Source organism: Macaca thibetana, chromosome 19, assembly GCF_024542745.1.
Source record: "Macaca thibetana thibetana isolate TM-01 chromosome 19, ASM2454274v1, whole genome shotgun sequence".
Classification (NCBI taxonomy): domain Eukaryota; kingdom Metazoa; phylum Chordata; class Mammalia; order Primates; family Cercopithecidae; genus Macaca; species Macaca thibetana.
In genome coordinates, this window is record NC_065596.1 from 41387997 (window position 1) to 41406737 (window position 18741).

The 18741-nt window shown below is 40.6% G+C and overlaps 1 protein-coding gene across 2 annotated transcripts in view; it reads left to right on the plus strand.

The window, feature by feature from the left end:
* The first annotated feature begins 78 nt into the window (after window positions 1–78).
* Window positions 79–18741, plus strand: part of ZNF420 (zinc finger protein 420) — a 45327-nt gene continuing 26664 nt past the window's right edge. For both annotated transcript variants that reach the window (XM_050768956.1, XM_050768957.1), the window contains exons 1-2: window positions 79–309; window positions 2101–2144. The gene's annotated coding sequence lies outside the window, so the exon portion shown is untranslated. The remainder of the gene's footprint in view (window positions 310–2100; window positions 2145–18741) is intronic.

Here is an 18741-nt window from a genome sequence, read left to right on the forward strand (position 1 = left end):
GCTGGACTACATTTCCCAGAGGCACCGTGTCCAGAGTGCCGGACTACATTTCCCAGAGGAACCGTGTCCGGAGCGCTGGACTACATTTCCCAGAGGCACCGTGTCCAGAGCACTGGACTACATTTCCCAGAGGCACCGCGCCCGGAGCGCGGCTTCATTTCCGTTAGTTTGCGAGATTTGGAGGCCTCGCGTGGGGAGAGGGCCGCGTCTGTGGAGGAGCTTGGCTCCGCACCTGCTGGGCTGGCGAATACGAAATCGGGCTTGGAACCCGGGCGCCAGATCTTGGACCCTAACTGCATCTCTGTCAAGGTAGGAGTGTCCGGGGTGTCAGAGCGGACATGCGCGGAGAAAGCGTCGCTGGGGTTACTCGTGTGGCCGTGTCTCCGGTTTTGTGTGCAGGCTACAGCCTACCTGGTATTGGCGACTGCCTGTGCATACACTGGACGTGTGTGGCTGTGGTTTTGTGTATGAGCATTTGTGTGACTGTGAGTTGTTTGTGACTCTGAGGGTGTTTGTGACTGCTTACCTGGCTGGGATATACTTACGTGACTGTGATTGTGTGTGTGCCGCGTGTATAATTGGAGTTTGCCTGTGACTATGAAGTGTGTGACAGTTGTGACAAGAGTGTTTGGATGTGCTTGTGTCACTTTGAGTTTGTGTATAAACCTGATATCGTGTGACGGATTTGCCAGTAAATTTAAGGTGTGTGACAGTGTTGCTGTGACACGGTGTTTGTGACCGCGTGTTTCCCTGATCTGGTACTTGGTTGGGTGACTGATTGTGTGTGACTGTGGGGTTGTGTGTGCTGTTTTCCTGACTGTGTAAAGAGACTAAAATTGCAGCTTTGAAAGGTTGTTTTTGGCGGTGTCTCTGACAAGGTGCTTGGATGTAATTATATGCCTTGACTTAAAGGGATTTTGTTTGACACGAGGTGGTCTAACAATGTAGCATAATTGGGTGATTGTGCCTCTAGCTGTGTGACTGTGGAAATGTGATTATGTGTGACTTTATGTGGCCATTTGTATAGTCTGTGACCTTATGGGGGTTTAGTTCAGTACAGAAGTAAATTTCTTTTTGGTATTTCTGGGGTTCATTTGGGGCTGAGGTCGGCCTATGGATTATGAGTCCCATGTGGCTCTGTGCTCCTCCCATGTGGCTCTGAGGACTTAAGGACTTTTTGTTTTGACCACAGTGGTTGCCCTTTCATACATAGCTTGTATTGCTTTATTTCTGTATCCATCCTCGGTTCACCTTGGGAAATGTAGTTATGGGTTCACGACTTCTTCCCTGCGTCCTCTTGCCTTATAGCCTTAAGGGGATTGGATGCAAGGAAGTGGCAAGAAATAAGGAAGTCAGACATTTGGACACCTGAGTGAAGAACAGGAGTTATTTGCCAGCCACAGACCTGGTCTTGGGATGAGAATTTTAGGGCTGATAATACCTTCAAGACAGCCACTGGATGCTGGGCGTGGTGGCTCACATCTGTAATCCCAGCACTTTGGGAGGCGGAGGCGGGTGGATCACCTGAGGTCGGGAGTTCGAGACCAGCCTGACCAACATGGTGAAACCCTGTCTCTACTAAAAATACAAAATTAGCCGGGTGTGGTGGCGCATGCCCGTAATCCCAGCTACTTAGGAGGCTGAGGCAGGAGAATTGCTTAAACCCGGGAGGTGGAGGTTGCAGTGAGCCAAGATCATGCCACTGCACTCCAGCCTGGACAACAAGAGCAAAACTCAGTCTCAAAAAAATATATATAAATAAATAAAAAGACCACTGGAAATGTAATGGGATTCCAGGCGTGGGAAAAGTTTCAGAGGGAGTGCTTTAGGAGACAGCAACCCAGTTCTGAACCTGAAGCACTCCACTGCAGGGCTGTCTCCAGTGTACAGCTTTGAATCCAGAAATAAATTCAAGCCCAAGACAGCTGTGACCTGGCCCTTCTTTCTGATACAGAAGGTAGAAGGACCTGTTCTAGTGTCCTCCTGACTTTTCTTTATGTTAAATGAGATTGAGGATGGAGGAAGAGGATATGTTATAATTTAGCATATTCCCCAAGAAAGGCATAATATCTCATTCCATTTTTCTTTTTCTGAGAGTAGAGCCCAGAGGAGAAAGAATGGCTGTTTCAGTAGCAATGTCCAAGGTGAGTATTTCCTCTTTGTTTCCTGAAATACATTTGTTATTACGGGACATAGACATCTTTGTTTTCTTTTTGGAATTTCCTGCCTTCTCACATGATAGAGGGGCAAGGCAATTTTTGGTAGATTGAGAGCAAAGAAAATGTGCCATTAATTGAGATAGATACATCTCAATAGTGGTTAAGTTTAGGAAGAATGGATTCGAGACTCATGGATTTAAAAAGGGGAAGAGGGAAATAGCTCCATTGTGTTATTTGAAAAGGGAAAGAGCTCTATTGTGTTATTTCTGATACAGCACCATTTTGGTTTTTTAACTTTTTATGGAAAGTTTCAAATGTACATAAAAGTATAATGAATATTCCTAGCTTAAAAACGATCATGGCCTGCTGCGGTGGCTCATGCCTGTAATCCCAGTACTTTGGGAGGCCGAGGAGGATGGAATGAGGTTAGGAGATCGCAACCATCCTGGCTAACAAGGTGAAACCCCGTCTCTACTAAAAATACAAAAAAAAAAAAAAAAAAAAAAAAAAAGCCGGGCGTGGTGGTGGGCGCCTCCAGTCCTAGCTACTCCGGAGGCTGAGGCAGGAGAATCGCGTGAACCTGGGAGGCAGAGCTTGCAGTGAGCCGAGATTGTGCCACTGCACTCCAGCCTGGACCTCAGAGCGAGACTCTGTCTCAAAAAAAAAAAAAAAAAAAAAAAAAAAAGCGATTACTTTCCAATCTTGTTTCATTTATTCTACCTTCAGTTCAAAAATCCTTTCTAGGGCCGGGTGCGGTGGCTCAAGCCTGTAATCCCAGCACTTTGGGAGGCCGAGACGGGCGGATCACGAGGTCAGGAGATCGAGACCATCCTGGCTAACACGGTGAAACCCCGTCTCTACTAAAAAAATACAAAAAACTACCCTGGTGAGGTGGCGGGCGCCTGTAGTCCCAGCTACTAGGGAGGCTGAGGCAGGAGAATGGTGTAAACCCAGGAGGCAGAGCTTGCAGTGAGCTGAGATCCAGCCACTGCACTCCAGCCGGGGCAACAGAGCGAGACTCTGTCTCAAAAAAATAAAAAATCCTTTCTAATTTGCCCTTTTGATTTCTTGACTTATAGGTTATTTTGATTTGTCGTGTTTTCAAGTATTTTGAGGATCTTCTAGAGATCTTTTGTTACTGATTTCTAATTTCGTTACATTGTGTTCACAGAATATGCTTTGTATGATTTGAATCCTTTTAAATTTATTAAGATTTGTTTTATGACCCAGAATTTGATGCATCTTAGTAAATGTTTCATGTGCACTTGAAAAGACTATATTCTGTGGTTGTTGGGTGGAATGTTCTGTAAATGTCAACTAGGTCAGGTAGGTTGATAGTATTTTTTTAAATCTTCCATATCTTTACTGATTTTTTGTTTGTTGGATTTTTCTCCTTGTAGTTTCTTTCAGTTTCTGCTTCATGTATTTTTTTGTTTTTTTGAGACAGAGTCTTGCTTTGTCACCCAGGCTGGAGTGCAGTGGCATGATCTCGGCTCACTGCAACCTCCACCTCCCAGGTTCAAGTGATTCTCCTACCTCAGCCTCCCAAGTAGCTGGGATTACAGGCGGGCACGACCATGCCCAGCTAAGTTTTGTTTTTTTTTTTTAGTAGAGATAGGGTTTCACCATATTGGCCAGGCTGGTCTCGAACTTCTGACCTCAGGTGATCTGCCCACCTCGGCCTCCCAAAGTGCAGGGATTACAGGTGTGAGACACCATGCCTGGCCTGCTTCATGTATTTTGATGCTCTATTATTAGGTATAGAAAGGTTTTAGATTTTTACATCCTACTGGTAAATTGACCCCTTTATCATTAGGAAATGGTCTTCCTTATCCCTCATATTCTTTGCTCCAAACATCTACTTTGCTTGAAATTTAATGTAGACATTCCAGCTTTCTTTTCATTAATATTAGCATTGTATATCTTTTTCTATCCTTTTTAACCTGCTTGTGTTTTAATATTTCAAGTGTATTTCTTATAGGCAGCATGTATTTGGGTCTATGTTTTTATTCAACTTTGCAATCTCCATCTTTTTTTTTTTGGGACAGAGTCTCACTCTGTCACCCAGGCTGGAGTGCAGTGGCGCCATCTCGGCTCACTGCAACCTCCTCCTCCTGTGTTCAAGTGGTTCTCCTGCCTCAGCCTCTTAAGTAGCTGGGATTACAGGTGTGCACCACCACACGCAGCTACTGTTTTTGTACTTTTCGTAGAGACAAGGTTTTGCCATGTTGGCCAGGCTGGTCTCAAACTCCTGAATTCAGGTGATCTGCCTGCCTCGGCCTCCCAAATTTCTGGGATTTTAGGCATGAACAACCACACCAAACCAGCAATTTCCATCTTTTAATTGGAGTATTTAGTCCATTTATATTTAGTGTGATTACTGATATGGTTTGGTTCAAATCTATCATTTTGCCATTTGTTTTATATTTATCCCATCTGTTCTTTATTTCCTGTTCTCACTTTTCTGCCTTCTCTTGGGTTGAAACAAAGAGCTTCAAAATAACAATACCAATATTTTTACCAACCATATGAATATAGAAAAACAATATAAAGTCCTGTTGGAGTTTGATAGGATATAGCCCACTAGGGATCTATAATCAAATTACTGTGTTTAAAAGTCACCTAAAATAATACTTCTCATATGGTTAAGCTGCCAACTGGAAATGCAGTTAGGCTCATTTGTTTTATATTGCTTTTCATGTTTAGGGATTGCTTTTCTCCCACTATGATTTAATTTTGTTTTAAAATTACATAACATATATCCAAAATCAAAACAGAATAAGATGAATTTGAGGAAGTCTAGTGTCCATTTCTGTCCCCTCTACCTGCTTCCTTCTTCCCTCTATAGATAACTACCTGTATTTCTCATTGGTTTTTACTTTTATTTTTCTTTTAAATGATATATGTGTTTATATATATGTGTATGTATGCAATTTTTATTGTTAATTAAAAGGAATATTCTATGTACTCCATTCTGTACCTTTTTTCTTTTTCACACATTACTGTATCCTGGAGATAACTCTATAGGAGCCTATAAAGGTCTTCCTCATTTATTTTTATAGCTGTATGTTCTCTTGTGTGGGTAGAATAGTTATTCAGCCTGTCTCTAATGGATGGCCATTTTTTTTTCTAGTATTTTACCATTACATAATGTAGCAATTAATAACTATATGTTTCTATCTGTGGAAGTTTATATTTGGGGCAAGTTTGTAGAAGTGGCCTACTTTTAGTTTATTTTTGTAAGTTCTGCATAAATTGCAACTCTGTGTCATAATAAAGTTGGTACAGTTCTTCATTTTTCTCCTTTCTAATGTTTTCCTCCATTACCTAACTTTTAAAAAATTGTCTAAGAGTATGTGCTGTTAAATATTCTTTTTTTCTCCAAATTTAGTGAGAATCTTTTGTTTTTAAAACTATTACATGTCCTTGTTTAGAGTTTCAGGAGGCTGCTTTCTTTGTTTTCTGATATCAAAGTAGTTTCTAAATCATGCCAACATGATTTAGAAAATACAAAAAGAAAGACACAAAGGAGAAAATAACAATGACTGGAAAAACCATCCTCTGGAATGAATCGTTCATATATAGAGTCCATTCTTCAAGTCTTTTTCTTTAACTTATTATGGAAAAAGTTAAAACATATGCAGAAGTAAGTGTAGTGTCATGTATCCCATATACCCTACCCATCACTCAACTTCAACACATATCAATTTATGGCTAAACATGTTTCATCTATACCCCTATTTCTTCTCCCACCTCTCCCACACCCCCCTTTAAAAAACAACATAGGTTATTTTATTTTATTTTATTTGTTAGAACAACTCAGCAAAATAAAATTCCTGTTTATTGTTGGACAATATTGTTACACACATACATTAAACAGGCCAAAAAAAATAAACAGCAACTTCATAGACAAAAAAGGAAAAAAAAGAAACCTTTTATCTTTGGCCTTTTTAACCATCTCATACAAACCAACTGCTTATAGTACAGCTAAGTACATACACAAAAAAGTTACTGGAATGCTCAGAATAAGATTGTTTTTCTGTTGTCATTTTTGTTTTTTTAACAAGGTTTTTTTTTCTCCTTTGAGATTATAATGAACATGGTCATACCACAAGTAAAGACAGAAGTAGGACAGAGAATGCTCCAAAGGCTGGTTTGGTCATCCGAGATCATTAAAAATGGCTGACCTTAACAAAATATGTACAAAAATATAAAATGTAAATAAAAAATACAAACAAATTTCCTTTTTAAAGTACTTTTAAGAAAAAAAGCAGGGCCTTGGAAGTTTTGATTCTTTTTTCCTCCCCTGTTGCAAATTCTCATGGTTTGCGTTAGGTGGTGGAGAGCGTGTGTCATCTGCGGGTGGCACTGCCCACGGTGGGTGGGCAGGCCTCTCTACTCGAAGGTGACCACGTTTAGATTCTGAGACGGGAAGTGGAGGGTGAATAGGTCACGGTGGCCTTTCCCACAATAGGCCCTGGTGTGTGATGTTCACCTTCCTGTGTCCAAGTGATCTCATTGTTCAATTTCCACCTATGAGTGAGAACATGCAGTGTTTGGTTTTCTGTTCTTGTGATAGTTTGCTGTGAATGATGGTTTCTAGCTGCATTCATGTCCCTACAAAGGACACAAACTCATCCTTTTTTTTTTTTTTTTTTTTTTTTGTGAGACGGAGTCTCCTCTGTCGCCCGGGCTGGAGTGCAGTGGTGGGATCTCGGCTCACTGCAAGCTCCGCCTCCCGGGTTCACGCCATTCTCCTGCCTCAGCCTCCCGTGTAGCTGGGACTACAGGTGCCCGCCACCTCGCCCGGCTAGTTTTTTGTATTTTTTAGTAGAGACGGGGTTTCACTGTGTTAGCCAGGATGGTCTTGATCTCCTGACCTCGTGATCCGCCCGTCTCGGCCTCCCAAAGTGCTGGGATTACAGGCTTGAGCCACCGCGCCCGGCACAAACTCATCCTTTTTTATGGCTGCATAGTATTCCATGGTGTATATGTGCCACATTTTCTTGTTCCAGTCTGTCACTGATGAACATTTGGGTTGATTCCAAGTCTTTGCTATTGTGAACAGTGCTGCAATAAACATACTTGTGCATGTGTATTTATAGCAGCATGATTTATAATCCTTTGGGTATATACCCAGTAATGGGATGGCTGGGTCAAATGGTATTTCTAGTTCTAGATCCTTGAGGAATTGCCACACTGTTTTCCACAATGGTTGAACTAATTTACAGTTCTACCAACAGTGTAAAAGTGTTCCTATTTCTCCACATCCTCTCCAGCACCTGTTGTTTCCTGACTTTTTAATGATTGCCATTCTAACTGGTGTGAGATGGTATCTCATTGTGGTTTTGATTTGCATTTCTCTGATGGCGAGTGATGATGAGCATTTTTTCATGTGTCTGTTGGCTGTATGAATGTCTTCTTTTGAGAAGTGTCTGTTCATATCCTTTGCCCACTTTTTGATGGGGCTGTTTGTTTTTTTCTTGTATATTTGTTTGAGTTCCTTTTGCTGTGCAGAAGCTCTTTAGTTTAATTAGATCCCATTTGTCAATTTTCACTTTCGTTGCCATTGCTTTTGGTGTTTTAGACATGAAGTCCTTGCCCATGCCTATGTCCTGAATGGTATTACCTAGGTTTACTTCTAGGGTTTTTATGGTTTTAGGTCTAACATTTAAGTCTCTAATCCATCTTGAATTAATTTTCATATAAGGAGTAAGGAAAGGATCCAGTTTCAGCTTTCTACTTATGGCTAGCCAATTTTCCCAGCACCATTTATTAAATAGGGAATCCTTTCCCCATTTCTTGTTCTTGTCAGGTTTGTCAAAGATCAGATGGCTGTAGATGTGTGGTATTATTTCTGAGGGCTCTCTCTGTTCTGTTCCATTGGTCTATATCTCTGTTTTGGTACCAGTACCATGCTGTTTTGGTTACTGTAGCCTTGTATAGTTTGAAGTCAGGTAGCGTGATGCCTCCAGCTTTGTTTTTGCTTAGGATTGTCTTGGCAATGTGGGGTCTTTTTTGGTTCCATATGAACTTTAAAGCAGTTTTTTCCAATTCTGTGAAGAAAGTCATTGGTAGCTTAATGGGGATGGCATTGAATCTATAAATTACCTTGGGCAGTATGGCCATTTTCACAATATTGATTCTTCCTATCCATGAGCATGGTATGTTCTTCCATTTGTTTGTGTCCTCTTTTATTTCACTGAGCAGTGGTTTGTAGTTCTCCTTGAAGAGGTCCCTTACATCCCTTGTAAGTTGAATTCCTAGGTATTTTATTCTCTTTGAAGCTATTGTGAATGGGAGTTAATTCATGATTTGGCTCTCTGTCTGTTACTGGTGTATAAGAATGCTTGTGATTTTTGCACATTGATTTTGTATCCTGAGACTTTGCTGAAGTTGCTTACAGCTTAAGGAGATTTTGGGCAGAGATGATGGGGTTTTCCAAATATACAATCATGTCATCTGCAAACAGGGACAATTTGACTTCTTCTTTTCCTAACTGAATACCCTTTATTTTTTTCTGTTGCCTGATTGCCCTAGCCAGAACTTCCAACACTATGTTGAATAGGAGTGGTGAGAGAGGGCATCCCTGTCTTGTGCCAGTTTTCAGAGGGAATGCTTCCAAGTTTTGCCCATTCAGTATGATATTGGCTGTGAGTTTGTCATAATAGCTCTTATTGAGATACATTCCATCAATACCGAATTTTTGAGAGTTTTTAGCATGAAGGGCTGTTGAATTTTGTCAAAGGCCTTTTCTGCATCTATTGAGATAATCATGTGGTTTTTGTCTTTGGTTCTGTTTATATGCTGGATATGTTTATTGATTTGCATATGTTGAACCAGCCTTGCATCCCAGGGAGGAAGCCCACTTGATCATGGTGGATAAGCTTTTTGATGTGCTGCTGGAATCGGTTTGCCAGTATTTTATTGAGGATTTTTGCATCGATGTTCATCAGGGATATTGGTCTAAAATTCTCTTTTTTTGTTGTGTCTCTGCCAGGCTTTGGTATCAGGATGATGTTGGCCTCATAAAATGAGTTAGGGAGGATTCCCTCTTTTTTCTATTGATTGAAATAGTTTCAGAAGGAATGGTACCAGCTCCTCCTTGTACTTCTGATAGAATTCTAGCTGTGAATCCATCTGGTCCTGGACTTTTTTTGGTTGGTAGGCTATTAATTATTGCCTCAATTTCCGAGCCTGCTATTGGTCTATTCAGGGATTCAACTTCTTCCTGGTTTAGTCTTGGGAGAGTGTAACTGTCCAGGAAATTATCCATTTCTTCTAGGTTTTTTAGTTTATTTGCGTAGAGGTGTTTATAGTATTCTCTGATGGTAGTTTGTATTTCTGTGGGGTTGGTGGTGATATCCCCTTTATCATTTTTTATTGCGTCTATTTGATTCTTCTCTCTTTTCTTCTTCATTATTCTTGCTAGCGGTCTATCAATTTTGTTGATCTTTTCAAAAAACCAGCTCCTGGATTCATTGATTTTTTGGAGGGATTTTTGTGTCTCTATCTCCTTCAGTTCTGCTCTGATCTTAGTTATTTCTTGCCTTCTGCTAGCTTTTGAATGTGTTTGCTCTTGCTTCTCTAGTTCTTTTAATTGTGATGTTAGGATGTCAGTTTTAGATCTTTCTGCTTTCTCTTGTGGGCATTTAGTGCTATAAATTTCCCTCTACATACTGCTTTAAATGTGTCCCAGAGATTCTGGGATGTTGTATCTTTGTTCTCATTGGTTTCAAAGAACATCTTTATTTCTGCCTTCATTTTGTTATGTATCCAGTAGTCATTCAGGAGCAGGTTGTTCAGTTTCCATGTAGTTGAGCGGTTTTGATTGAGTTTCTTAGTCCTGAGTTCTAGTTTGATTGCACTGTGGTCTGAGAGACAGTTTGTTATAATTTCTGTTCTTTTGCATTTGCTGAGGAGTGCTTTGCTTCCAACTATGTGGTCAATTTTGGAATAAGTGCAATGTGGTGCTGAGAAGAATGCATATTCTGTTGATTTGGGGCAGAGAGTTCTGTAGATGTGTATTAGGTCCGTTTGGTGCAGAGTTGAGTTCAATTCCTGGATATCCTTGTTAACTTTCTGTCTCGTTGATCTGTCTAATGTTGACAGTGGGGTGTTAAAGTCTCCCGTTATTATTGTATGGGAGTCTAAGTCTCTTCGTAAGTCTCTAAGAACTTGCTTTATGAATCTGGGTGCTCCTGTATTGGGTGCATATATATTTAGGATAGTTAGCTCTTCCTGATGAATTGATCCCTTTACCATTACGTAATGGCCTTCTTTGTCTCTTTTGATCTTTGATGGTTTAAAGTCTGTTTTATCAGAGACTAGGATTGCAACCCCTGCTTTTTTTTTTGTTTTCCATTTGTTTGGTACATCTTCCTCCATCCCTTTATTTTGAGCCTATGTATGTCTCTGCATGTGAGATGGGTCTCCTGAATACAGCAAAGTGATGGGTCTTGACTCTTTATCCAATTTGCCAGTCTGTGTCTTTTAATTGGACCATTTAGTCCATTTACATTTAAGGTTAATATTGTTATGTGTGAACTTGATCCTGTCATTGTGATATTAGCTGGTTATTTTGCTCGTTAGTTGATGCAATTTCTTCCTAGCATCAATGGACTTTACATTTTGACATGTTTTTTGCAATGGCTGGTACCTGTTGTTCCTTTCCATGTTTAGTGTTTCCTTCAGGATCTCTTGTAGGGCAGGCCTGGTGGTGACAAAATCTCTAAGCGTTTGCTTGTCTGTAAAGGATTTTATTTCTCCTTCACTTATGAAACTTAGTTTGGCTGGATATGAAATTCTGGGTTGAAAATGCTTTTCTTTAAGAATGTTGAATATTGGCCCCCACTCTCTTCTGGCTTGGAGAGTTTCTGCCAAGAAATCTGCTGTTAGTCTGATGGCTTCCCTTTGTGGGTAACCCAACCTTTCTCTCTGGCTGCCCTTAACATTTTTTCCTTCATTTCAACTTTGGTGAATCTGACAATTATGTGTCTTGGAGTTGCTCTTCCTGAGGAGTATCTTTGTGGTGGTCTCTGTATTTCCTGAATTTGAATGTTGGCCTGCCTTACTAGGTTGGGGAAGTTCTCCTGGATGATATCCTGCAGAGTGTTTTCCAACTTGGTTCCATTTTCCCTGTCACTTTCAGGCACAGCAATCAGACGTAGATTTGATCTTTTCACATAATCCCATATTTCTTGGAGGCTTTGCTCATTTCTTTTTACTCTCTTTTCTCTACATTTCTCTTCTCGCTTCATATCATTCATTTGATCTTCAATCACTGATAATCTTTCTTCTAGTTGATGGAGTTGGTTACTGAAGCTTGTGCATTTGTCACGTAGTTCTCATGTCATGGTTTTCATCTCAGTTCCTTTAAGGTCTTCTCTGCATTAATTATTCTAGTTATACATTCATCCATTCTTTTTTCAAGGTTTTTAGTTTCTTTGCGCTGGTTACGTAGTTCCTCCTTCAGCTCTGAGAAGTTTGATCGACTGAAGCCTTCTTCTCTCAACTCGTCAAAGTCATTCTCTGTCTAGCTTTGTTCCGTTGCTGGTGACAAGCTGCATTCCTTTGGAGGGGGAGATGCACTCTGACTTTTTGAATTTCCAGCTTTTCTGCACTGCTTTTTCCCCATCTTTGTGGTTTTATCTGCCTTTGGTCTTTGATGATGATGACGTACTGATGGGGTTTTGGTGTGGGTGTCCTTTGTGTTTGTTAGTTTTCTTTCTAACAGTCAGGGCCCTTAGCTGCAGGTCTGTTGGAGTTTGCTTGAGGTACATTCCAGACGCTGTTTGCCTGGGTATCAGCAGCAGAGACTGCAGAAGATAGAATATTGCTGAACAGCGACTGTTGCTGTCTGATTCCTGCTCTGGAAGCTTCGTCTCAGGGTGTACCCAGCCATGTGAGGTGTGATGTGTCGGTCTGCACCTAGTGGGGGATGTCTCCCAGTTAGGCTACTCAGGGGTCAGGGCCCCACTTGAGCAGGCAGTCTGTCCATTCTCAGATCTCAGCCTCTGTGCTGGGAGATCCACTGCTCTCTTCAAAGCTGTCAGACAGGGACTTTTTCATCTGCAAAGGTTTCTGCTACTTTTTGTTTAGCTATGCTCTGTCCCCAGAGGTGGAGTCTACAGAGGCAGGCAGGCCTCCTTGAGCTGCAGTGGGCTCCACCCAATTCAAGCTTCTTGGCAGCTTTGTTTATCTACTTAAGCTTCAGCAATGGCGTGCGCCCCTCCCCCCACGCCCAGCCTCGCTGCTGCCTTGCAGTTAGATCTCCGACTGCTGTGCTAGCAATGACGAAGGCTCCATGGGGGTGGGACCCTCCGGGCCAGGTGTGGGATATAATCTCCTGGTGTGCCGTTTGCTAAGACCCTTGGTAAAGCGCAGTATTAGGGTGGGAGTTACCTGATTTTCCAGGTGTTGTGTGTCTCAATTTCCCTTGGCTAGGAAAAGGAATTCCCTTCCCCCTTGCGCTTCCCAGGTGAGGCAATGCCTCACCCTGCTTCAGCTCTCACTGGTCAGGCTGCACCAGTGGACCAGCATCAACTGTCTGACATGCCCTAGTGAGATGAACCCAGTACCTCAGTTGAAAATGCAGAAATCACCCGTCTTCTGTGTCGCTCACGCTGGGAGTTGGAGGCTGGAGCTGTTCCTATTCGGCCATCTTGGGCGCCACCTAGGTTATCTTGAAAGTGGATTTCAGATGTATAATTTCATCCTTAAATATATTAATATATATCTGTAAAAGGTAAGAACTTTTAAATTAAAAAAAAAAAAAACATAGTATCATTACTGCTAAAAAGAAAAAAGCCAGGCGTGGTGGCTCATGCCTGTAATCCCAGCACTTTGGGAGACCGAGGCAATATCTATTTGTTGTAATAATGACATATGTTTCTTAAATATTCTTCTAATCTCTGGGTTCTTTCACTTTTTCTTTCTTACAGTTTGTTTGTGCCAGAAACAGAAATTTCCTGTAGAGTTACCCATATTCTGGATTTTGTTGATTGCTGGTCTGTGGTGTCATTTAACATGTTCCTCTGACCTGTATTTCTTGTAAACCAGTATTTAATTTTAAAGGCTTGATCAAGTTGAAGAGTTTTGTTTGTTTGTGCTTGGTTTTTTTGTTTGTTTGTTTGTTTGTTTTTCTTGAGACAGAGTCTTGCTCTGTCGCCAGGCTGGAGTGCAGTGGCGTGATCTTGGCTCACTGCAACCTCCGACTCCTGGGTTCAAGCAATTCCCCTACCTCAGCCTCCCGAGTAGCTGGGAGTACAGGCACGCCCCACCATGCCCAGCTAATTTTTTGTATTTTAGTAGAGGCAGGGTTTCACCATGTTGGCCAGGATGGTCTCAATCTCCTGACCTCATGATCTGCCAGCCTTGGCCTCCCAAAGTGCTGGGATTATAGGTGTGAACCACCGCACCTGGCCCCGTTTTTGCTTTTTTTTTTTTTTTAACACTAATCCATCATACATAGTGATGTGCCTTCTCTGAAGTGGTGCAGTGGTGCATAGTATTTGGTTGTTTTCCTTTATGTGATGTTAACAACCAGCTATTGATATCTTTATGTGAATATGTTATTTTATCGGGGGTTACAAAATGATATTCTAATTCTTCTGCATTTATGAGCTGGAATATATCTATAAAGGGAGCCATCCTTTATCAGTGTCAGGTATTCTAGGTTACCTGAAGAATAGTTTATGCAAAAAGAAAAAAAAAACAAAACTAGAATAAAAGATTGGTTTTTCTCTTATTATTTTTCAGCATCTCTCAAAGCTTATTCCATGTTTTTCCTTTAAACTATTATTATTGGCCGGGCGCGGTGGCTCAAGCCTGTAATCCCAGCACTTTGGGAGGCCGAGATGGGCGGATCACGAGGTCAGGAGATCGAGACCATCCTGGCTAACACAGTGAAACCCCGTCTCTACTAAGAAATACAAAAAATAGCCGGGCGAGGTGGCGGGCGCCTGTAGTCCCAGCTACTCGGGAGGCTGAGGCAGGAGAATGGCCTGAACCCGGGAGGCGGAGCTTGCAGTGAGCTGAGATCCGGCCACTGCACTCCAGCCTGGGCTACAGAGCGAGACTCCGTCTCAAAAAAAAAAAAAAAAAAAACTATTATTATTAACTTGTGGATTAAAACATATCTGTTATGTTTTGGTCTGTAACAATAACTGTTCTTATTAACGCTCACATTGTTCCATGTATGGCAAGTGGATGGTTTACCCTCTCCGATATGTCTACTTTTGGATTCCTTTTTATTCTTTTTGACATGACCCTAGTAGTCTTTGGCAGATTCCAGACTTTCTGTTCTGACAGAGTATTCTAGGCTTATTTTGTACAATTTCCTGTCCCAAACATAAAATCAGCCACTTATTTATGGGGCCCTGGTTCCTTTTATAAGAAGTGCTTTTAAGAAGTCAAAACCAGGATAGTAGGAACTCTCATTGCTCCTAGTTGTCATTGCTTATAGCCTTAACAGAGCTGGTGAAATACAAATTTTTTAGAAGGAGAAAAAAAATTCTGAGTGTATACTGATATTTCCAATTGAATTAAAAGGTTATAGTTTTTCTCACTATCTTTGATTTTATATTTGTGTTTCTTTTATAATCTGAGAAAAATCTTAATTCGTAATGATTAATGATACTAAGATTCTCATTGATATATGTGTGTGTTAATCATTTCAGGTTATATATATATATTAGTTTTAGACTAACAATGCCAATATTAATAACAGTATAACTACTGAAAAACTCTAAGACATAACTTCATAAAGTTATAACATAACAAACTCTTAAGACAACTTTGAAAAACAGTTTATAGTTATTTTGTTTGTAGGTTATATTGGGTCTAATGTCAAATGACTATATTTTAAAGTTCCTGAAAATAATCACTTCCTTTATATGTTTAACCTTCCAGCTTTGTATGCACAGATAAGTTTGTTTCATTTTGCTTTTGGTTCTTAGAGATTTTTTTTTTCATTTTGATTTAATTTTGTGATTATAGTTATAGAAAACATACTTGTGGTTCCAAAGTCAAATAGATTTGATTGGTAATACTTTATAACTTTGTTGTATGTCTGTCTTCCTAGAGGCTATTGAACTGTAATTTTTTTTCATGTAATATCTTTGTGAGGTTTTAGTATTATGGTTATTTGGCCTCAAGATGTAGAACAGAGTGCTATCTCCGTTTTCTGTTTTCTGAAAACATTTGTGAAAGAATATCTGCCTTAAATGTTGGTAGAATTTACCAGTAAAGCCATCTGGGCCTTCTCTGTGGCAGTTTGTTTGTTTCTACACATTCAGTTTCTTTAATATCCATGGGATGATTTTTACTTCAGTTTTTTCTTGTGTGAATTTTGGCAATTTTTGTTTTAAGGAATTTGTGTTTCTCATTGAAACTGCCAAAATTATTGGCATAGAATTGTATTATCTTTTTAATTAAAGCCTTAAAAAATCTGTGGTCCAGTCTGTACTTTGGTAATATATTTTTTTGAAAACTTGGTAGGGGTTTATAAACTGTATGAATCTTTTGAAAGAATCAATTTTTGAGTTTGTTGATATTCTCTATTGTAATCTACTTTATATTGTGGATTTTGTGCTTATTTTTATTATTTCTTTTCTTCTTACTTTGGTCTTCATTTGCTCCTCTTCTTCCAGCTTCCCAAAGTGGGAGCCTAAATCATTTTTCTAACATAAGCATTTAATACTATAAATTGTCCTCTAAATACTGCTTTTGTTGCAGCTCAGAATCTGATACATGTGTTTCTATTGTCATTCAGTTCAGCATATTTCCAATGTCTTTTTGCATGGGTTATTTAGAAGTATGTTTAATTTCCAAATATTTGGAGATTCTTGTTACCAGTTTGTAATTTAATAATGTGTGGACACTGACCACAGTATATTCTCTGTATAATTCAGTTGTTAAAATATTTACTGATACTCGTTTTATGACCCAGCATCTGGTTTATTTTGATGACCTTTCCATACGCAGTTGTTAATGAAGAGTCTGACTCTTGCCAAAATCCTATGTGTGGGCCCTCAGGCTCCACCAAGTCATTCCTGGCAGGTTACACAGGGGAAAGCTGGCCTCCCCGCAGCAGACTTGGTGCACATCTAGTGCATTACAGTCTCTAAAGGGAGTTGCAGTTCAGGACTCAGGCCTCCTGGACCAGCTATGCTGTTATGCATGTTTACATTCCTAACCCAGGCATCTCCATTAGGAGGCCTCTTTATCAGGTGCCTCTGCCAAGAGGACATCCTAATCTAGAGGAGAGGGGAAACCTTGAAGACACTTTTTTTCCCACTCTTAGTACTCGGTAGTTTTAATTTTTTTCTTTATTTCTTTTTTCTTTTCTTTTCTTTTTTAAAACATATTTTTGGAGACAGGGTATTGCTCTGTTACCCAGACTGGAGTGTAGTGGTGTGATCATAGCTCTTTGCAGCCTTGAACTCCTGGGCAGTTCAAGCAATCCTCGTGTCTCAGCCTCACAAGTAGCTAGGCCTACAGGTTTGCATCACAACGCCTGGCTGATGTTTTATTATTATTATTATTGTTATTATTATTTTGTAGAGACAGATTCTTACTATGTTGCCCAGGCTGGTCTCAAACTTCTGGCCTCAAGCAATCCTCCTGCCTCGGTCTCCCAAAGTGCTGGGGTTGCTTACAGGCATGAGCCACCGTGCCCGGCCAGTACTCACTACTTTTTCACTCTTAGCCCTTCCTGTGTCTTCTTGTCCCTTGGTCCCAGTCCATAAAATGAATGACAGGAGCCTTTTGTTCTGCATTCCCTTAGCAGTGAGATGACTCACTTCTGCACTGATCCACATTTGCACTGATCTGCCTGACCCTCTCTGACCCTCTCCAGGTGCTATTTCATGGTTGGGGTTGGGGGAGTGAAACAGTGGAGTACTCAGCGCTTTCTCTGGGTTAGCCTCTTATATTAAGTGATTGCTAAGTGATTAAAGGCTGGTTGTGTTAATCACTTATTCCAACACCTTGCAGCTCAGTTCTCTTCAGCCCAGCTTAGATTTTGGTAAGTGGATGTGGTATTCTATTAATAGATATTTATCAACTTGGCCAAGGTACTTGATATAGTGGTATATAAATCCTCTATATTGTTATTGATTTTATTGTCTACTTGTTCTATCAGTTACTGAGCAAAAGATCTTAAAATTCCCAACTCTGAATGTGGGTTTGCCTCTTTCTTCCTTTAGTTCTGTCAATTTTTGCTTCACACATTTTGAAGCTTCGTTGTTAAATCTCTACATTTGGATTGCTGTCTTCTTGATGAGTTGATCCTCCTTATTGCTAGTATTTCTCTTTATCTTGAAGTCTATTTTATCTTATACTAATATAGGCATACAAGCTTTCTTGTGATTAGTGTTTGTATGGTGTATCTTCCCATTTTACTTTCGGCCCATCTTTATATTTAAAATGTGCTTCTTGTAAAGAGCATATAGTTGGAACTTGAGTTTTTATTTTTATTTTTATTTTTATTTTTTTTTGAGACGGAGTCTCACGCTGTTGCCCAGGCTGGAGTGCAGTGGCGCGATCTCGGCTCACTGCAAGCTCCGCCTCCTGGGTTCATGCCATTCTCCTGCCTCAGCCTCCTGAGTAGCTAGGACTACAGGCGCCCGCCACCGCGCCCGGCTAATTTTTTGTATTTTTAGTAGAGACGGGGTTTCACTGTGGTCTCGATCTCCTGACCTTGTGATCCGCCCGCCTCGGCCTCCCAAAGTGCTGGGATTACAGGCTTGAGCCACCGCGCCCGGCCGAGTTTTTATCTTAATACTGTATTTTTATTGGAATGGTTGCACTATTATTGGTACAATTTAGTTTAAGCTCTGCCATAGATGGGAGCATCCATATGTGGCTCTTAAGAAGAGCTTAGGGCCACATGTGGTGGCTCATACCTATAATCTCAGCACTTTGGGAGGCTGAAGCAGGAGGATTGCTTGAGGCCAGGAGTTCAAGACCAGCTTGGACAATGTAGCAAAACCCCATCTCAACAAAAAAAGTAAAAATTAGCTGGGTATGATGGCACATGCCTGCAGTCTTAGCTACTTCGAAGGCTGGGTTGGGAGGATTACTTGAGCCTAGGAGTTCAGGGTTACAGTAAGCTATGATCATGCCACTGCACTCCAGCTTAGGTGACAGAGTAAGGCCCTGTCTCAAAAAAAAATTGTTTTTAAATAAAGAGCTTGGCACTTTTTTTGGAGTTTAGGTCTTTTAAATTTGTGCCCTCAGCTCTCTAATGAATTTAAAAGAAATTATTCTTTTTCATCTTATCTGAATTATTTTTAGGTTGTTAGGATGGGCACAAGTATCTCTTGCAGAAATCTATATGTTGAAGAAGTCGAATTTTCAATTAAAAATGTATTGAATACCTATATCAATGACTCTCTGCAGGAGCAGTTATTCTCCCTAGAGGGTGTTTTGGAAATACATCTAGGTACTGTTGAATGTTAAAGTAACAGGGTTGAGGGTAAAGACTTCTAGCTTTTTTGTTTGTTTGTTTGTTTGAGACGGAGTCTCACTCTGTCGCCCAGGCTGGAGTGCAGTGGCGTGATCTCAGCTCACTGCAAGC